Consider the following 17511-nt stretch of genomic DNA (forward strand, 5'->3'; position numbering starts at 1 on the left):
TTTCTTCCTGTTCGGAACCGCTGTTGACGTTTTGTTGTTCTGAGACGTGGACGCCTTCCTCAAAGATGTCGTCCGGAATGGAAGTTGAAGATCGAGCCATTGTTCTTCTCGCTCTTCTGTCCCGGATAGTCTTTTTGGAGCGGAAAGAGGCACAAGCTGAACAGTCCTTTGCTCTGAGAAAGGCAGAGGTTACACACCTCATGAAGGTCGGTGTGGGGAAACTTCGACCCACATTGAGGACACTTCTTGAATGGCGTCCTTTCCATGCGCTGGAGTTGAGGCCTAGTTAGGCCCGAAGGCCGTCGACCGGAATCGAAGTATTCGACTTTGAAGAATAGCGTTGAGGGGAAAAGCGTTCGAAACTTATTTTCTGAGAGTTGATGAGGATTGCGCGCCGAAGGAATTCGGTTTCAACACGAAGCACTGGAAACACATCCGAGCCCGATGGCAGAAAAAAACAATCTGGGGATGGATCCGATGAACATGCGCAGTATCATCCAAACGAGGAGTCACCTATCCCGTGACTTCCAAAGACTTTTGTACAACAAAACAAACTTCAAACATCCTGGCCCAACACTAGGTGGCAATCTATGCATAGTGTGCAATCTGCAGCATATGCCTCGAACATTAGATTTTTTCAACAAAATTTGAGGTTTGCAGGGGATTCTAGGTAGGGAAATGTTAGAGGACCCACGCAAGCCATAGCTTGCTTGACTCCCCCGGGTGTCTAATTTTCAGAAATGTGTGGGTTTAGTAGTTTCCCAAGGTAGCCGTCGAGCCCGAGGCCAAAAATCCAAGTGACCCCCCCTTGCAAAAACAGGTTGTTTTGTGAAAGGGTATTTTGATGTCGCCTCAATAGGTTTTGGGCTCTTGCCTGTCGCGGGTACTTAACCCACCTACCCAAGTGAGGTACCATTTTTCTCTGAAGACTTTGGGGAACAGGGGTGGGTGGAATTTTCTGGATCAATGCAGATTTTAGAACTTTCCACCACAGAAATGTGAGGAAAATCAGTTTTTTCTGACACATTTTGAGGTTTGCAAGGGATTCTGGGTAACAGAACCTGGTGAGAGCCAGACAAGTCACCCCATCCTGGATTCCCCTGGGTTTCTATTTTTAAAAAATGTACAGGTTTACAAGATTTCCCTATGCGCCAGCTGCACTTGTGCTCAAAATCGACAGGTAGGCAAATTGCTAAAAAAAAAGTCGGTGCCTAGTGGGCTTTCTGCCGCCCGGGGGGTTCTTTTTTGTAAGGGTGAGGGCATTGGAATGCCCATTCTGGGCAGCTCCCACCCCCTCGTATTAAAAAGCCAGCGTAAGCACTGGTGCCTACTGGCCTTTCTACCCCCCCCCCCCCAAAAGGGGGCAGATCAGTGGCCTCTGCCCCTAGGTGAGCAGAAAGACTAGAATTTCTCTGGGTTGGGGTATTGTTATGCCCATTTTGAGCAGCCCTCACCCCTTCACTAATAAAAACAAAAATCTCTGGTTTCTAGTGGGCCTTCTGCCCCCCCAGGGGGTAGAAAGACTAGAACTGCAGCCCACCCTCGGATTCAAATTGGCCAAAAAAAATCTCTGGCATTTAGTGGGCTTTTTGCCCCCCCCAGGGGAGGGAGGGGGGAAGGAAAGGCTGAAATTTTGGTGAGGGTGGGTGGGTGGGGGCATTGGCATGCCTATTTTGGTCAGCCCCCACCCTAATTAAAATTGGCCCAAAAAAAAAAACCTGGTTTCTAGTGGGCTTTTTGCCCCCGGGAGGAGGGCAGATTGGGATACTGTCCCCATGTGCTCCGGGGAGGGGGGGAGCTCTTCCCCAACTTTCCAGGCTTTGGGGGAGTAAAAGAAATCCCTCTAGTGCCTGCACCAGAGGGATTTCATGGGCAATGGGGTCGGATGCGCGGGAGCCGTCTGATGCACAGTAGCACTTGTTTCACAATTCCTGTTCACAAATCAATGTCTCACGAACACTTCTTTACATCTTAGAGAACATCACAACTGGTCTTCTCTTCTGGTGATCGGGTATTGAAAGACTATTCTTTAAGTTTATTTATTTTAACCAAATGCTTCAAAGATAACCGAAACCAGATTGTTCATTATTGCATTTCTTTGATTGCAGCCTTGAGGAAGTTACTTTTGAGTAACGAAACACGTCGGCTGCCCACTGTATTTCCTATTTAGACATATGTATGGAAGAATTCCTGCTATCAAAGACTTGTAAAACTGTACCAGAAATTTCACGGGATGGACTAATTTGTTTACCTAAAAATGACATTAAATTAACAAAGTCATCTGTTTGTCTTGGATGTTCTCTTCATGCCCTTATCTTTAGAACGATGCATTATAGGTGTTTGTCAATCATGATTCTAGAATAAAGGTCATGTTAAGATAATTTATCTCACGTATAATTGAGTGCCGAGGTATCACTGTGTAGTGGATAAATAATTATGTATGAAGTACAAATTTGAGCTGTATTCGATTCCTTCTCTTTCCAACATCACAATAACCCATTGCATTGCCATTGTGCAGTTATACAATGAGATTGTTTCACTAAGTGTACACAGGAGCCATTGTTTTTTGATAATTTCCTTACCCTGGTTCCGAGTGAGTAGGGTTTCCTTGTTTTTGGTTTTCACAAGATGGAATGGAGTCACCAAATTTGGCAAGAAAGAAAGCCTTGGTGCAAAGCAATACTTTATCTACAAAAACCATCATGTATGGAGGCTTCGATGACAACGCCCACAGCTCACTTACCCTCTGGACAGTTTTTATCGCCACCAGAAGGCTATCTTGATGGTAAGCAGCCGAAGGGGACAATTACCTAACAGCTCAAAGTGAGCACACATGAGAAATGTGAGGACCAAAATTAGGTCGCACAGTGGCATGACAAAGGGTGGCGGTGGTAACATTTGTACAAGCCGATTTAGGAATCTATTTACAGCAGGAGATTTAAAGAAAGAGTCTGGCAGCAGCAAGAAAGGGGACAGAGCAAAAAGATAAACTTTGAGAGTACCCAACGCAGAGCCCGGCTGTGCATGGGTAACAATGAAAAAGAGGATAGTAGATAAAAAAGCAGAAAGAGAGTCAACAGACTTTTCTGTGCAACATTTTACAAACTATTTCCAAAAGCAGGTGCATACCGTCTTAGTAGAACAACACCTGGCCGCCAAAATACACTCACATACTTCAGGATGAAGGTGGAAAGCTATCAACAGTTGCTGCTCAATCTCCACGCATGGAGGCGGAGGGTTGACAGCTAAGGGTGGAGGACCCACCCCTGCTGCTGCAACAGAAGATCATCCCAAAGGGGCAGCCTGATCAGAAGAAAGATGATCATTTTCAGAAGCTCTGGGTACAAGACTCTTCTAGCAACATCCGGCACCACAATAGTGACTTGGGCCCGGTCTTTCTTGATCTTGTTGAGAACCCTGGGTAGAAGTGGTATGGGAGGAAAGGTGTACAGTAGGCCTGAGCTCCATTCGTAATTTAAAGCGTAGAAGAGCGACAGCCTCCTTAGAAACTCCAGCACAAGAAAAAAAAGCTGACATTGCACATTCTTTTCAGAGACTAACAGATCTAACAAAGGCTCATCCCAGTGCTGAAATAGAACTTGCTCCTTCTCGGACTCCAGACGTCATTCGTGAACCACTAGGCATCGACGGCTGAAGTAGTCTGCACTGACAATCACAGAACCTGCCAGGTGTTGAACCACTAGGGTTATGCCCTGCTGTTCCAGCCATGTCCACAGAAGCAGGGTCTCTTGACAAAGGGTCCACCAACCCTGTTTGTTACAGTACCACATGGTGGTGGTGTTGTCTGTGAACATCTGCACAAACTTCCCCTTGACAGAGGGAAGAAATACTTTCAATGCCACCCGGATTGCCCGAAGCTCCACAAGTTTATATGGAGCCCGACTCCACCAAAGGCCAGTGTCCTCTGATCGCCACCTCTCCCAGATTGCCACCCTACGCATTTCTCACTACTGTATGATCTGGTTGGAGAAGGGAGAGGGGTCTACCTCTGACCCAATCGCAGTTCATCAACGACCACTGCAGGTCTTTTGCAGTTCCCTCCCAGATCTGTACCATGTTTGAGAGATTCCCCTGATGCTGTGCCCACTAAAACTTCAGGTCTCACTGCAGTGCCAGCATACGGCATCTGGCATGTTTTACCAACAGAATGCAGGAGGCCATGGGGCCCAGCAGCCTCTGAGTCAGTCTCACAAAAATCCAGGATAGAGGGTGAAACATTGGTATCATTACCTGAATATCCTGGGCACGTTGCTTGGGAGGATAGGCCGGAAACTGTACTGTGTCCAGAACAGCTCTGATGAAAGGACTTTGGAACGTTTATAAAGAACCCCAGCAAATACAGGAGGTTCGCTAGTGTCTGAAGAGGGGAGACAACAGCCTGGGGATGAGGACGCCTTTAACAGCCAGTTGTCGAGGTAGGGATATACTGAAATTCCTAACCTGCGCAGATGATCTGCAACTACTGTCATCACCTTGATGAACACCTGAGCGGTGCTGGTATGGCCAAAACGCAGCACGGTAAATGGAAAGTGCTCATGGCTTACATTGAACCACGCAGGTAACTCCTTTGGTCTGGCAGGATGGGGATGTGAAAATATGCATCCTGCAGGTCCAATGCTACCAGCCAGTCTCCATGTCTCCATGGTCTAGGGCAGATAAGACAGGCGCCAACATGAGCATCTTGAACTTCTCCTTTTTGAGACTGAGGGTCCGAAGATCTAAAATGGACCGTAACCCTTTCTTGTTTTTCAGAATCAAAAAGAAGAGGGAATGACAACCACTGCCTACTTCTGAAAACGGACCCTCTCTATAGCTCCCTTGCCCAAGAGAGCTGTAACTTTCTCTCTTGGAAAAATGTTAATCCTCCGCCAGCCTTTCTAGAAGTGGTGGAATAGGAGGAGGAAAAGAAAGGAAAGGCTGAGACTAGCCCTCTTGAATGATCTGCAAGACCCACTTGTTTGAAGTTATGGACTTCCGATGGAGGAGGAGATGATGGATTTTCCCTCCAACTGGAGCAGCATGGGCTTGCAGAGTCAGACTAGGAGTGCTTGGAGGCTGTGACAGCTGAGGGCTGTGTGGTAGATGACTTCTGGCTGCCATTCAGAGGTCAGAATGAACCGCGCCAATGTCTACACGCAACTTGAGAACTCTGTGAAGGACAGTGGCTGGGATACAGTTGGTGCGGCTGGAAACACCTTCCATTGCCACAAAATGTGCAAAATCTAGACTGGCCACGAGGTGCTATTGGGAGGCCCCAAGGGCCTGCCCATAGCACGAGAGTCCTTAAAGCGCTCCAAGGCCGAGTCAGCTTTCTCTCCAAAGATTCAAGATCTGTTAAAAGGCATGGCCATTAAATTAGCATAGAAATCGCCTGAGAAGCCTGATGTTCTCAGGCAGGCATTCAGAAGTAAGGCCACTGTTTACTAAACCGCTCTCGCCAGCGAGTCAGTCGTGCCAAGGCCACGCCTAATGGAGAATTTTGCTGCCTCTCCCGTCCTTTCTTGCCTGGGTCGGTCCAGCCCGGGCCTCCTCCGGGACCTGTGGCAGCACTTGCACTACTGTCTCCCAAATAGAGTGGGTGAAATAACCCAATATGCATGCAGTTTTCACAGTCTGCAATGTCAGGCCGGAGGAAAGAAATATCTTCTTTTCAAGTGTTTCCAGCCTCTTGGATTCCCTGTTTGGGGAGACGGAAGGGAATGTGCAATGGGAAGTGGAATCCTGCACCACGAAGCTCTCAGCGATGAGGTGTTGGACAATAGAGGTTCAGAAGTGGAAGTCCCAAGCTGAAGCATTTTGGTCGGAAGATTAGTACTGACCTGCACGGAGGGCAACTACTGTACAAGGACCTCAGCTGCCCTACTGACCACCACGACATAAGAAGCTCCCTCCTCCGTAGCTGCAGTTGGCAGAGAGAGCATGCAAGTATCTGGGGATGTGTCAAGCCCACTGCCCTCTTCAACTTCCTCATACCAGTCCATCTGTTCTATAGACACATCCTAGTGTTCCAAAGGTTCCATAGACCCCTCCCAATCCTCTGCCATGAATGAAAAGTCCTGAAAGTAGCCAGGCAACAACATAGAACCTCTGGGTTCTACAAAACCGGTGTCGATTTACGCCATTGCAACTCTGAGTCATTGGGGAGAAGGATGGTGCCAAAGGCACCAACTTCAGGTTCAACGCCAGGGAAGTTTGCAAAGGCACAACCAGCTTTGCCCCAGATCTGGGATTGGATCCATGAGGCCCCACTGGCGTCATGGCCGGAGCCGACAACACAGCTCTGATTGGAGCCCGAAGGCTCACCAGAGGGGTTGGCCCGCTCAATTACGTGGCACATGGTCTCATAAAATTATTTTATTTTGTCGGGTGTTGTTCCGGGTTCAGGAAATGGAGGAACACTTGTAGTTGACCCTGTATCCACCGAACCGAGCCTCGTTCATCGACGGACGGCAGTCGAGGCGAGGATTATTGACTACTACTTTTTCTTAGGCCTCTTCTCCAAGTGTCCTGAATACCTCAAGTGGGAGGAATGGTACTTGGGGCTCCGGGAGCGGCCCCGCAACCTCTGCTTCTTTGATCAGGACTGTGATCACCGCGGAATCTCGCTGGCTGGTGTCCACTGCCGGGCCGCAGTGAGCCTCAAAACTCGCACCTGCAAGGCCTTCGTGGCCATGGCCCGACAGTCCGAGCAAGACTTCAAGTCATGGTGGCGCTTCAGACACCACAGGCAGACGAGGTGGGGGTCGGTTACCAACATGGCTCGGTGACAGGTGCCAGATGGTTTGAACCCTGCCTTTCTAAAAGAAATCTACTGGAACACTACAAAAATGATTAGCATACAAAAAGTTGGGAAAAAACCATGTCAACAAGTGACATCCTGGATTTGCGCTTAACTGGTGTGGAAAAAAATTAACGGACATCCAAGCACCTGGGTGGCGCTTATATAGGTGACCACAGGGTCATAACTGACAAATGGAGCCACCTGAAGGATCGTGCAAAGTTTTCCAGATCCAGCTTGACGCCTGGAGAATTAGAAGATAAGGAGACTGTAGCCAGAAGTATCTATTAGATAGAAGGTAACTACAAATCTAAGACTTTAGCAGCTGGACAAATGACTGTGGGGAATGAAGCGGACTCTGCCATGCAAGGGCCAGAAGAGAACAGAGACTCATGTCAGACAAAGTGCCTACACCAAAGGCCTCGAAGATCTAGATAAAAATTGTCATCACCAAAACCTTGTTGGCTATGGCTAGAGTACAAACCGAACAGTTGTTGGAGCACTGGAGGCTGATTTATAGGCAGGGGCATGGTTTTCTCAGAGTCACAAGTGTACTGGGGCAGGTGTGTCGGAACTGTGCCAGGAGGCAACTTCGGTCAAGATGGAGTCAGACAGAACAATGGGATCTGTGTCCTCCTCTTCCGGCATTGGGGCCTGTGTCAATGCAGCAAGAACAGACAATGGATTGTGGTGCTGGGTGTGGAAAAGGCTCCAAATTCAAGGCTGAACCTGAAGCAGATCCATTGAACCAAAAGACGCACCAGACAGAGTCAGAAGATGTAGACATATAAAGCATGGCCTTTTTAAATGCCTCAATCTGCTGTGGCACGGCAGACAGCGCAGGGAATTAGGGGTGTATAGTGTTCTTCTGTGGAATCGGCTCATCGGTAGGGGATTGAGAGGAAGACCAAGAGGCACCTTGACATCCTCAAAACTTCCCAGAAGGAGACCGCAGAGGCTAGGACGAGATTCACTTGGAGTTCTTGCGCTGTTTTTATAATTTGGACTTTCTTTAAGACTTGGATCAACATGATGAACTGCAGCGAGAATGGACAAAGTGGTGCCGGGTGAGTGTCCTCAACTTCAAGCAGGAGCTGGCCTTACGAAGACTTCCTGGGGTGCTCAGCGACATAAGTCCTTGAGAAATCCACACATCTACTCACTATGGAGAGTCATATGTTATCAGGGTAAGCAATTTAAGGGCCAACTGGTCTGTTCTGGTGAGCTGACAAAGAACAGGTGTTCTGTTCACTCAGAAAGTGAATGATCAATAAAGATGCCTTTAAATCTTTAATTTATCTTGTCACATTTGCTCTGCCAGAGAAAGGTCAAATGCCAGCTTATGACTTATCACAGTAAGCTGCTTATTTTGTCCCAGAAGTTAATGTTTACTTTTCTTTCCCCGACTACAAAGTTAAAGGATTTTTTAAAGTGAACAGTCTGACTATCATGCTGTACAAAGTGTGAAATAAAAGGCTGCAGGGTTGGAAAGCTGGGGAGCGGCTGATTTAGAAAGCTTGGGCGACCTATTTGCGGAAGGTGCACTGCTCCCTTTCGGGACACTAGCAGACAACACAGGGTTACCGGCAGGACAATTCCTGACTCATGCGAAACTGATGCACACATTGACGAGGGCTTGGGGACCACTGGCAGAGGAACCACCGATACACCTGCTTATCCAATACTTGCATGAGATGGGCCACGGCTCTCATCTCATACATTGGATTGCTCAGGCGTTGCACACACACACACACAATTCTCCCCTCAACGCCTGCGAGACAAATGGACGACTGATAGAGGACGGGACTGGACTGACAAAGAGTGGGCGAGAGTGCTAGCTGGATCGCTACATATACCGCGCAATGCACGCTTCAAGATTATACAGTACTATGTGATCCACCGAGCATATCTGTCCCCGGACAAAATTAATCGGTACTTTGGACTCACTGCGACAGCATGCCCTAAGTGTGGACTTGTGGACGCACAGTTTTTACATGTCCTCTGGTCCTGCGCTTTGCTGCAGCTTATTGGACTGCAGTGTCGACTGCCCTGGCGAACGCAACTGGGGGCACCTTACCAAATACTTGGGAAGCTTGTCTGTTGGGGTTATTTAAAAGAACGAAACAGACGAAGGTTCAAGCGAGATTCTGGGATCTAGCACTGATTACGGCAAAACGTCTCATTACTAGGCGTTGGAAGCATAATGTGCCCCCCCAAACGGTGCAGTGGTGTCGCTCGCTGGATAATTGGGCAAGAGCTGAGAGTGTGGCATTGCACCGAGAGGAGACGGCAGGGCTCAGGATGTATCCTATTGTGCTGGAATGGGATGGTATCCTGACAGCCTGTCACCAGGTGTGTTTACAGAATGGTATTGCGTAAGCGTTTACCCCATGCTATCCAGTACCACTTCTAGTGTTACTCTCGCACCCGCCCCCCCCCCCTCCCTTCCTGCCTCCCTCCCCACCCTCTGCCCCCCCCCCCTCTCGCCACGACGTTTCCCACACGCCCTGCTGTACACAAGAAGACTACCACGATCACCATGTTCCCGCCAACACGTCACACTCAGTTGCACTCCTCTCAGCATCACAAGCTCCACACATACGCACATTATCACAGTTAGGCACCACCTGGTTAATGGTTTCCTATATATCTAGGATTGTTCCTTATGGTTGATACTTTTCAAATGCAATTTTTGAATGTGCAATATCCTGACAATGTGAACAACTGACCTATTTCTCCGGTCATGGTATACCTTGAGTGCTGTATGGAATGAGACTAAGATATACAGTCACTATACAGAGGTTCTTTGCACCTACGCTGGGCACTGCAACTACTGAACATTAATGTATCATGCATATGCTGGAGTGAATATGCTACTTACCAGTATGCATCTGTTCATGGCATGTAGGGCTGCTGACATTCATATCTATAGCATAGATCGCCGCCTAGTGTTGGGTCCGGATGATTGCACACTGTTGTCCTGAAAGAGTCTTCGAAGTATCACGAGATAGGTGGCTCCTCCCCTGGACTACAGTGCGCATGGGCATCGACTCCATCCCCAGATTGTTTTTAGCCATTGTGGCAAAGATGGAGTGTAATAGTGTAAGCGATGGCCATGCTAAGAGTAAGTGTTAAAAAGTCTGCAGCCGCTACAGGCGCCGGGGAGGAGGGCGGGCGAAATGAATGTCAGCAGCCCTACATGCCAAGAACAGATGCATACTGGTAAGTAGCATATTCAGTTCGAGGCATGTGGGCTGCTGAATTCATATCTATAGCATAGAATACATAGCAGTCCCTCCATTAACGGCGGCCGCCTGTGCCAGCTGCAGAAGTCTGAAAAAGCGTTTTAAGAACAGCCTGCCCTACAGCTGCTTGCTGCTTGGAGTGCACATCGACACAGTAATGTTTAGTAAATGTGTGTGGTGTAGACCATGTGGCTGCTCTACAAATATCTTCCAAAGGGATATTACCAAGGAAAGCCATAGAGGCCCCCAACTTTCGGGTGGAGTGGGCTCTTGGAGGGACCGTTAAAGTGCGCTTAGCCTTGTGATAGCAAATCTGAATGCACTTAACGATCCACCTGGCTATACCTGCTTTGGATATGGGGTTGCCTTTGTGCTGGGCTGAGAAGGCAACAAAGAGTTGTTGTGTTTTCCTAAAGTCTTTGGTCCTATCGATGTAGTACATCAAGGCTCGTTTGACATCAAGAGTGTGGAGCATTCTTTCGGCAACTGTTTCTGGGTTTTGAAAGAATGCGGGCAGTTCAATGGTCTGATTGACATGGAACTGCGAAACCACTTTAGGAAGAAATTTAGGGTTAGTGCGCAGTACCACCCTGTTGGAGTGAATTTGAATGAATGGCTCTTGTACAGTGAGCGCCTGTAGCTCACTAACACGTCGTAAAGACGTAATGGCAATGAGAAAAGCCACTTTCCATGTCAAGAACTGAATCTCACATGAATGTAGAGGCTCAAAAGGTGGGCCCATCAACTTGGTGAGGACCACATTGAGTTTCCATACAGGAGCCGGCGGGGTCTTGGGAGGGATGACCTGCTTCAGGCCTTCCAGGAAGGCTTTAATGGCAGGCACTCTGAAGACGGAGAGATGCTGCCTGTTCTGGAGATAAGCCGCTATGGCGGATAAGTGTATCCTGATGGAAGCGTACGCCAGATTGCATTTGTAAAGATGTAACAAATAGCAGATGATGTTGGGAGTGGATGCATCTAGCGGGTTGATGTTGTGTGTTGCACAGTAAATGACAAACCGCTTCCATTTTGCTGCATAGCAGGCTCTGGTGGTGGGCTTTCTTGCCTCCCGTATGGTATCCATGCATTCAGGGGGCAAGTCAGGGTAGCCAAACTCTAAGACCTCAGGAGCCAGATCGCCAGGTTGAGCTGTTGCGGATCTGGGTGCTGAATGTCGCCATGGCTCTGCGTCAAAAGCTTGGGCGTGAGGTGTAGCCTTTGATGCGGTACCACGGAGAGTTCCAGAAACGTGGTGTACCATGGCTGGCGTGCCCACGTTGGAGCAACCAGGATGAGAGTCATCGAGTGTTGCTTTAGCTTTCTTGCCACCAGCGGTATGAGAGGTGCTGGGGGAAAAGCGTACGCAAATCTGCCTGACCAGTTCATCCATATCGCATTGCCTTGCGACTGTGGGTGAGGGAACCTGGCGGCAAAGCTTTGGCATTTTGCGTTTTCCCTTGTGGCGAACAGGTCTATCTGTGGATGACCCCACTTCTGGAAGTACGGGCGGAGTACTGATGGATGTATCTCCCACTCGTGCATCTGGTGGCTGTACCTGCTGAGCAGGTCCGCCATCTGATTGTCCGTGCCTGGGAGGTGTTCCGCCATGAGGAAGATGTTCCTTTGAATGGCCCACTTCCACATGCTCTGAGCCAGGTGAGACAACTGTGGAGAGTGTGTACCTCTCTGCTTCTGGATATAGTACATGGCTGTCATGTTGTCCGTCCGGATGAACACGACCTTGTTGCACAGTTGTACTTTGAATGCCTTCAATGCCATGAAGATTGCCATCAGTTCTAGGTAGTTGATGTGCATCTTCTTTTGCTGTATTGTCCATAGTCCCTGCACTGTGTAGTGGAGTACATGAGCTCCCCATCCCTGGAGAGACACGTCCACTGTTAGGATGATTTGTGGGACAGGCTCTTGGAACGGTCGGCCCTTGCAATGGTTGTGTGGATTCCACCAATGCAGAGAGGTGTATGCCTGACCGGTGACCAACACTAGGTCTTTCAACTGCCCCTCAGCCTGATTCCACTGATGCGCTAAGCATTCCTGGAGCGGACGCATATGTAACCTCGCGTGCGGGACTATGACAATGCAGGAGGCCATCATGCCTATCAACTGCATGAACACTCTCGCAGGAAGCGAGTGTTGTGGTTGGAACTGTTGGATTAGCGACTGGATGTAGGTGATCCGCGCTGAAGTTGGCTGAGCCGTGGCTGCCAGAGTATTGATTGTTGCACCTAGATATTGCCGCACATGGGCTGGCTGAAGGTGCGACTTTGGATAGTTCAGGGAGAACCCCAGACTGTGAAGAAGGTGAATGGTGTGGGACATGTCGGCGGCGCACTGCTGGGCCGACTTCGCCTGAACCAGCCAGTCGTCCAGATAAGGGTAGACATGGATGTGTTGTCTCCTGAGGTGCGCTGCCACTGTCGCCAGACATTTGGTGAACACCCTGGGGGCCGTGGTCACTCCGAAAGGGAGGACCTTGAATTGATAATGCCGATTTGGAATGGTGAATCTGAGGTATTTTTTGTGTGATGGATGGGAGTGGAATGTGGAAGTAAGCATCCTTGAGGTCCAAGGTTGCGAGGAAGTCTCCCTGCTTGAGGAGCGGAAGAACCTGCTGCAGCGTTAGCATGTGGAAGTGTTCTGAGAGAATGAACTGGTTTAGGGGCCTGAGGTCCAGAATAGGTCTGAGGGACCCGTCTTTCTTTGGGATTAAGAAGTACAGGGAGTATACCCCTGTGCCTTCCTCCTCCACTGGCACGAGCTCTATAGCGCCCTTTTGCAGCATGACGAGAACCTCCTGCTGCAATAAGTGCAAATGCTCTGTGGACATAGGACGGTGTTTTGGTGGTATGTTGGGTGGAGTGAGTGAGCTCCAAACAATAACCGTACTGGATAAGTTTCCTGACCCACCTGTCTGTGGTGATGGTTCTCCAGACTGGCAGGAACCGCTGGAGTCTCCCCCCGACAGGTGTGGGATGGTCGGGGGGGCAGTGACAGGGCGTCACTGTTTGTTGGAGGCGGAGGAACGGGAGTTGTTGTTGCCTTTGCCTCTGCCCTTGGCGTTGTTGCCCCGATAACCTCCTCTATTTTGTTTGGTGTATGAGGATTGCGCACCACCTTTATTGAACTGTGCTTGCTGGGACATTTGGCCTCTGGAAACACCCCTATTGCCTGAGCGACGAAAAGTGCTCCCCCGAAACTGTTGGGATTGGAGAGCGCCCATGGACTTGGCAGTCTCGGTATCCTTTTTTATTTTTTCCAAGGTGGTATCCACCTCAGGACCAAATAATCTGTCAGGGTTAACTGGCTGGTTGAGGATGGTAGTTTGGATCTCAGGCTTAAATCCAGAGATTCTGAGCCACGCCTGTCGCCTTAACATCACACTGGTGTTATTCGCCCTGGCTGCAGTATCGGCAGCGTCCAGTGCACACTTTATGGAAGCGTTGATGAGCTTCCCTTCTTGGATAAGCATCTCCGCAGCCTCCTTATATTGGTCTGGGAGATGTTGCAACAGGGTCTCTAGTGTGTCGTAGTGTGCCCTGTCGTAGCGTGCCAAGAGTGCCTGCGTGTTAGAGATACGCCATATATTGGCCGCCTGAGCTGCTACTCTCTTTCCCGATGCTTCTAGCACTTTGGACTCTTTGTCCGGGGGAGGAGCTTCACCCGTGGTCAGCGAATTTGCCCTCTTGCGGGCATTGGAAACGACCAGAGAGTCCAATGGCAACTGGCCCTTGATGTAAGTGGGATCGCCAGGTGCTGGTCGGTATTTCTTTTCAATTCTAGGGTTGACCACCCTTGCCCGTGTGGGCTCCTTGAAAATGTCCGCAGAATGTTTGAGGACCCCTTTGAGCATTGGGAGAGTTTTCACAGTCTTTTCAGCTGCTGAAAAAGTGTCAAAGAGGAAGTCCAACTCCACAGGGTCAGCATGGAGTTCAACGTCGTGGTTCTTAGCCGCCCTCTCAATCAAGGCATTGAATGCCGCAGAATCCTCAGTGGGAGACGTTCTGATATTGTATATCTGAGGGTCGAGAGTGGGTTGCTGATCCCCCTGGTCACCCTGGTCACCTGTGTCCACCCATGCGTCCTGTTGTGCATCAGGATCAGTGTGGGCCGGGAAGCTGTATTCGTCATCTTGATCCCCAGCATCCTCGGCATCGGAATAAGTTGGCGAGGGCGTGGCAATTCTTTGAGTCCGAGGAGTCAATGGTTCGACCAAGACTGGTGCATCAGAAGCAGGCTTTTTGCGCTTTAAAGGTATGGTATACGACTCCAAAGGCGTTGTCGCCGTAATTTTTCGCTTGTAAAGCGTAAGCTTCCCAGTGTCGGCATCGATGAAGCGTTCCGACTGTTCCTCCAGTAATGGTGGTCCATGCGTTGAGCCCCCAGCTGGGAGAGTAGGCGTCGACCCCACAGCACTGTGCGTTTTCGCTTCGGGCGCCGCCCGTGGTGCGAATGCCTTCGGTGCCACCTTCGGCGGTAACGTGAAGAGGAGTGGCGTCGATGACTTGGAGGTGGGGACAGACTGTTTCGGCGCGGAAGGCGTTTTGGGGTCTTCTGCCGAGGCTTTGTCGCTGATACGCTTGAGTGAGTCCGAGACCTGCTTCGTGAATGAAGCGGATGGTTTCGCCGATACGACAGACGACCTCGGTCCAGCAACGTGGGAAGACTCGTTCGTCGACGACTTTGGCTGGTCGGTCAGAGGCATGCCTGTGGCGGTGCCCTGGGCAACCTTTGGCTCGATGCCCTTGCCGGTCTTCGGCTCGACGCCCTTTGCGGCCTTCGGTGCCGCGGCCTTGCTCGGCTTCGGCTCGATACTGGATGCGGACTTCGGCTCGACGCCCTTGCTGGACAGAGTCTGGAAGACCTTTTTGGGCTGCACCTCGACGCCCTTAGGCTGCTGCGGCTGGACGGATTTCACCGACTTTGCCGTGTCGACTTGCTTCTTCGGCTTGGGCTGTCCCGACACCCCGGAGGACGAGGGTGTCGATGGTGGATCAGAAGGTTTCGATTGCGACAACCACTTTAGGGTGTTCGGAGACCGAAGGTTTCACTTTCGGTTTCTTCAATGGCGGCTCCGCCGAAGTGTCCGTAGCCGGGCCTGGAGGCGGGGCTGTGGATTTTGGGAGAAGGTCTTGGGTAAGGCCGATAGGCGATCCCTCGACCTGAGCCTTCGTAAGAGTTCGAACGGGGCATAGCTCGTCCTCTGAGCTATCTTCCATGGCCCCATAGGCCTCATCGTCGTCTTCTACCTCGTCGACGACGTCTGCTACGGGTAGGTCTTCGACATCCACTTGAGGGTCGTCTGCGACGTCTTCCGCTGGAGGCGAAATCTGCAGGTGAACGTCGTGTTCGTCTGCTTCGTCGCTGTCGAAGATGTCCACCGGTGCGGGGCCGACTGCCGGGCCTCCATGCTCGCCACGCGCCGAATCGTTTTCTTCGAACGAAACCTGGAACAAGCCATACAGTTGGCTTCATCGTGGTCCGGCGACAGGCACCTGTTGCACACCGGGTGGACGTCGATGTGTGGGTACTTCGATCCGCACACGGGACACTTCTTGAACGGGCTCCGTTCCATGTCGCGTCGTCGAGGGTCTTGCTGCGTCGACTGGGCCTCGAGCACCAAAGAGTCACGCGACTCCCTGGATGTCGAACTCGGGAGGCGAGTCCGAACAGAACCGGGCACCGAACGCAAACAAAACCGACGATAAGAGAAAAAGGCCTTTTGGCCTCAAGAATATTGTCGATTCCGAACTGAGAGAACGAAAGTACATCCGAACCCAATGGCGGAAAAAAACAATCTGGGGATGGAGTCGATGCCCATGCGCACTGTAGTCCAGGGGAGGAGCCACCTATCTCGTGATACTTCGAAGACTCTTCCAGGACAACAATGTGCAATCATCCGGACCCAACACTAGGCGGCGATCTATGCTATAGATATGAATTCAGCAGCCCACATGCCTCGAACCTATATGAACCTGTCATGCTGTTTGCCCGTACACCTGTTAGGTGGGCCCGTTGCTACCATACCTCCACGAGGGTGTGGTGGTCCACGAAGCCTGAGACATACTATCTTGTGTAACAGCACCGTTTATCCGATATGACTGCATATGTGTAATACTGTACAATGACAAAATGCAATAAACATATTCAAACAAAAAAAAAAAAAAAGGCTGCAGGGTGTTTATTATTTTATCTAACCCACAACATTTAAATAGCTTGTAAATGAGCTTACAACCATTTAAAAATATATTTTAGTACATATGAAAGCAAATGTTTTGTAACCGTGAAGAATAAAAGATTTCAACAGCAGGGGTCGACAAATCTAAAAAATCTTACTTGACCTGCAGGTCAAGTAAGTACACTTTTCTACTTGACCTAACCTCAATTGCACTCGAACCACAAATCGGCACCTGGCACTGAAGTGTCAGATATCACTCGCCAGGCCGGTCAAGTAGGCCTTAAAACTGTCTCGCCCTTGAAGAAATGCACTCGCATTTGCGAGTGGTCGAGTACATTTGTCGAGCCCTGAACAGTATGAAAACAAAACAGAAATCTTTACGTGGTGATGTGCAGATGATCAATGTTTTTGAGGAAAACCAATTACCACAGATTATTGCCTATATAGCTTACAGACAATCTGTGGAAATTGGAATTGGATAGCTATATAGTTTTATCGGTAAAACCACATGTTTGTGGGGACATCTGTGGCCATGTGAAAAGGAAACATGCTGGTTGTAAATGACAGTGCTGTAGCATTTGATGCTTTAGTGATATATTTAATACAAGTGAGTTTCTAAATGAACTTAGAAGCATTCCTGCACCCACCCTGATCATAATGCTATTCGTGATCTAAGACACAAGTCAGGAGTCATGTGTAGCCTACATGTGGGCTAGACTCATGCTATACATAGACCTAAAGTACAGTCTATTCAACCAAACAAAAGAGATTTCTGTAAAGCAGAAATGCTGATCTTCCATATTTGAAGGTGCTCGAATATGTGATAATGCAAAAAAAAGGGGGCTCTGTAAAACAACAATTTTGCAGAGGATCACACAATCTGAGACCAGTTTATGGGTCAAGTACACTACAGTTGGGTCGAGTAGTTTGTTCAAGACACTAGACCTGCAAGTCTGGTAACAGCTTGGTTTCATGTTTCCAGATCGCCTTCAGTTGCATCAGACTTGGAGTCGTGGCACGAACCCAAATACTAGAGATGCACCTCCTGGGGATCTGTCACAGGTATTTGTTTGGCACAGTCCCTAAAAGGCTTAGGCCCTTTAATTTTTGGAGGGGACATATTATCTTGGACACTGGAAAGACATTTATAGAGAAAAAAACTCATCAACTGACATGAATAAGTGGGGAGCTGGCTCTGGATCTGGAAAGTGCAAAAAGAAAGTAATGGACATCAACGCGCTCGGGTGTGGCCTATATGTGGCTCTGTCACTGCC

General features: G+C 49.5%; 1 protein-coding gene across 4 annotated transcripts in view; it reads right to left on the reverse strand.

Annotated features, from left to right (window-relative positions):
• Positions 1–17511, reverse strand: part of GBF1 (golgi brefeldin A resistant guanine nucleotide exchange factor 1) — a 2365494-nt gene that overhangs the window by 1828008 nt on the left and 519975 nt on the right. The gene's annotated exons all lie outside the window — the stretch shown is intronic.

Source organism: Lissotriton helveticus, chromosome 5_1 (genome assembly GCF_964261635.1).
Source record: "Lissotriton helveticus chromosome 5_1, aLisHel1.1, whole genome shotgun sequence".
In the NCBI taxonomy this organism is placed as follows: Eukaryota; Metazoa; Chordata; class Amphibia; order Caudata; family Salamandridae; genus Lissotriton; species Lissotriton helveticus.